Below are 4,299 nucleotides of genomic sequence, written 5' to 3' on the forward strand. Positions count from 1 at the left end.
ACCTTCAAACGTGTTCCTTCTATCATGCGAACCCCTCAACACGAACTACCACTAAATATGTTACGGTAACCTAAATGTACTTCGAACACGATTGAGTTTACCCGTCCCGAGCATGGATCTATTATAATATCTGGATAGGGTACGCCCCCTCTGCCTCTGGCTCCAAATTGAGTAGTGGCCACTTCGCAGAATGCAGCCTTTTGGTCGGACCATTTCAGGAGTTCGGCCTCTAAAATTACCAAACATGCTAAATTGTTTTTAGTCTAAACATAAAATAGAAGGAATTTCACTCTTCAACTGTTTCTAAAATACTTAAAAAATACATTTTTAACCTCCCGGTGAACGGTGTACGCGCACCGAGCGCGCACGTGACCCTCATGAACGAGCCTCAGAAGAACACGTGACGGAAACTAAACACAAACAGAAGAATGTGACGAGACGAGACCACGATACACGTAAGTTGTGTTTGTATGTCATTCCTCACGTTTCACACATCGTTCCATATGAAGTGTAAAACAACGATTACACAGTTAACACAAGTTAACACGAGCTAACACGAGCTAACGTAAGCTAAAGTTTAGCTACACAAAGATGCAATAACACGTCGTGATGGCTCGTGCTTCTGCAAATAAATAACTAATTATTTCTCTTACTAAATGTTCTATTAGACAAGAGGTTATGCACAGATCAAGGAAAACTAGAGAAAGAAGGGAAATAAAGTGATGTTTGTATTATGTGCTATAAAACACAACCAATAATTCAAATATAACCTGCTGAAATGGGTCATATCTTACATATATAAATGTAAAGGTGTTTAAAAGTGACAGTCCTGTACTTACAGGGGCTGAGACCACATTTGAGGTTTTATTACATATTTCATAATGACGTGTGCTATGTTTAAACAAAGCACACGCTTGTTTTCTATAGAAATGTCATGGATTTACTTCCATGGAATATGTAGAGATTTAGCAAACATGTGAGTTATGTTCTAACTTCTAAGGTTTAAACTTATGCATAAATAAATGACTTTTGGTTCTAGCTTTAAAAATTAATGTGAAAAGAGGAACTTTTGTGTTACAGAGCGAAATGTAAATCTGTCAATAACATATTCCAGCTTTTCTCTGTTAAATGTGCAGAATATATCAATGTTCTAATGAGTATCTTTCTCATCTTCAGAGTGCTGACCAGTGAGTTTAGTCTACAGGTCACTACAGGTCACTACAGGTCACTACAGGTCACTACAGGTCACTGCAGACACAGAGTCATCTCAAGTAAACTCCTGACGACTCCAAAGCAAAAGGTATTTTAATAATAACTTCTGCCTCGACTAAAAGTAAACAGTGTAGAATCAGTATTTTGAATTTATAAAATGTCTGTTTTGTTATGACCAAAAAAACTAAATGATAATTGTTCTTCAAAAGAGCCACTGCTGTGTCACATGTGTCTGTGAAGCAGCTTCAGGACAAACATGTGAAGTGTATGTTCTATGACTTTTATAAATCTAAACATGTGAAGTGTATGTTCTATGACTTGTATAATCTAAACATATGAAGTGTATGTTATATGACTTGTATAATCTAAAACATATGAAGTGTATGTTATATGACTTGTATAATCTAAAGCTGTGACATGTTCTGTTTGTCTCAGTCATACGATGGAGCTGAACGGTGCAGTTACTGAAGTACAGAAGACTGCGTAGCCATGGAAACAAAGTCTTGTTAAATACTGAGATATTCAGTATTTAACACAATAATGTCACATTCATGTGCATATAACTGATGTAAAAAGAGTGTTTATTTTACCATTATTATTAGTATTATTTTGTCTTACGCTGTTTTTATTTTATCTTTATTTCCCCCTCCATTCTTTATTAAGGTATGAGAGGTTCTGTCTAGAGGAGTTTTTGTTTATAAGAGTTCTTCTATTAAGATCGATCTATTAAGAGTGTTTTTTAAACTTCCTATAAGTTTTCTGTCCTTTTCCTCTGGATCTACTGTGTTGCAACAACAAAATTTCCTCATGTGTGGACAATAAAGGAATACCTTATTTTATTCAGTTTGTTCTATTTGACTTATACAGGTTGTTTTATCATTGTTAATATTTTTATGTTGCACTGAATCACCAAAGCAAGTTCCACTGTTTGTGAATTCTGTTCTTTGACAATGGAATAAACCTTTTCTGATTATATTAATGATGATAATAATAATGAACATTACACAGACTCAAACTCCTTAATAAGGGACTCCCACATTGTAGCTTTAAAACTCATTGTAGCTTTAAAACTCAACTAAAACTGGCTAAAATCAATTTATCATTTGTAGTTATAATCAGATTTGCATTTATTGAACAAGTTCATTCATGTTCATTATTTGTATTAAATACATTAATAAACAAATGTGTTTTGTATTTATTAAAGATTGACATGATAAAAAAACGACACAAAAGGAAACTGAATATAATTAAATACTGCTTAACTCAATTATGTAACAGAATCGATGATTATATTTTATATTTCTTCTCATCTGATTAAAAAAAATGCATATTGGCCAAATTATATTATGTAAATAAATAACTGAAAAGTTAATAACAAAATAAATACCCAAACCAAAAACTACAGAAAATGATGAGGACGTTATTAAACCTCTAAATGTAATTCATTGTCATTAAACCAGACTTTTTTATCTTAACACTTCTTTATAATTCTCTTAAATATCAGAGCTTTACAACATGATACATGTATATTTATAGATGGATATAACAATCCATCATTATACGTTACGTAAACAGAATATTTCAAGCCGAATTATTCCAAATCCGTGTTGACTGTTCTCAGTCTTTCACGCTGCTGTGACGTGCGCGCTCCCGACGCCAAAGCCTCACGGCGATGACGTCACAAAAGTGGGAGGAGATATACCACTGTTCAGGAAGTAATGCGGAACTAAAAAACTTTTTTGGAACCATGCGCCAATGAGCAGCTCCATAGGTTTCAATGGCGGCCATCTTGGCTTCCGGGGGCTTGGTCCCGAGCCCGGCACGATCACTGAACCACTCACTGAACCACCCCGCTTTGATCGTCATGCCAACACCTGTGTTTCAGTGCTAGCTCACGCCATCTGCCCTCACTTGTTGCACACGCATCGAAAAAATCTGTCAAAAAGGATAGTCAAAAACAGTGCTCATAAGTTAATTTCAGCCTTTTTTATTCTTCGCATGAACTACACATACTACAGAGCGATGGGTTGCTTTTGGCTCACATGTAAATCAATCCACTATACTTGGGTTTTCCCGGCTTCTCAGCGACTTCTCAAGCAGCAGATAAGTGTTAGATTATAATAGTCCAGATCCCCGCTGTTGCCAAATTTCCACCAGTGAAATAAAAACGAGGTTCAAAGGTAATTGTATCGCTCCTGATTAAGAGAGCTACTGCACAAATCAGAGCTAGAACAGATGTGGGTGAAAGACGCTCGTACACATTTGAGACACGGCTATAGGGTTGTGCTATGGTCTAATCCTAACCAGACCCCCGTCGTCTGTCTTCAGCCCGGGACACCTCGTAATGCCTATGTTTGGAGTGTGGGAGGTGGGACTGCTCTACATCACAAGTTTTTCTTTCTTTTTTCTGTCTGCACACAGTCGCCACCACAAGCAGAGAGCGACTTAGAGAATGTGTGTTGGGAAAAGGATCTGGACACATGGAGTTTTTATTCCAGGTGACCCAGAGGATAGACTTACTGGGTGACTGAGAGGAACACCACCCAGGCCTCATCCATCGACACACCTGAGGAGAAGCATGGAGAGGGACCAGTTGTTCAGTGTGAATTACATTGACAAGAACCTTAACCTTAAGAAATCTTAAATGTTCCATTATACAAGTATAAAAAGCAGACAGTAACAAACAAAAAAAGCAAAGGAAATGTAAAAGCTTAGAATACCAGAATGAGACTGTGACTCATTATTATTTTAGTAGTCAACTGTCAGCTATAAGTAATATTATTTTGATTAGTCGACTAGTGACTGTACATTGAGACACTTAAAAAATAATTTGTAACCAAATAAGGGATGGTTACTGAAAGCTTCAAGACAATTTTCTATTTTCTATTGTTGATGAAAATCAGAAATGATTTATTCTTTTTGGATATTTTGACATATGTCATTATTATTGCTGCTGTCTCCATTATAAAATTAATTTTTTTGTGTTTTAGCATCTGCATAGTTAAAATGAGAATAACAATTGTCAAAATACAACTATGATTATATTTTATAGTCAACTAATCAATTTAATAGTTGCAGCCCAAGGGA

At 35.8% G+C, this 4,299-nt stretch overlaps 1 long non-coding RNA gene across 1 annotated transcript; it reads left to right on the plus strand.

Moving 5' to 3' along the window:
* Positions 1 to 393: 393 nt before the first annotated feature.
* LOC140361439 (uncharacterized) lies at positions 394 to 2,312 on the plus strand. Its single transcript, XR_011927014.1, has 3 exons — positions 394 to 455; positions 1,177 to 1,300; positions 1,648 to 2,312. It is a non-coding gene; the product is annotated as an uncharacterized lncRNA (long non-coding RNA).
* Positions 2,313 to 4,299: the final 1,987 nt, after the last annotated feature.

Source organism: Eucyclogobius newberryi, unplaced genomic scaffold, assembly GCF_026437365.1.
Source record: "Eucyclogobius newberryi isolate DKJ021-1_F unplaced genomic scaffold, fEucNew1.0.hap1 SCAF_16, whole genome shotgun sequence".
Taxonomy (NCBI): domain Eukaryota; kingdom Metazoa; phylum Chordata; class Actinopteri; order Gobiiformes; family Gobiidae; genus Eucyclogobius; species Eucyclogobius newberryi.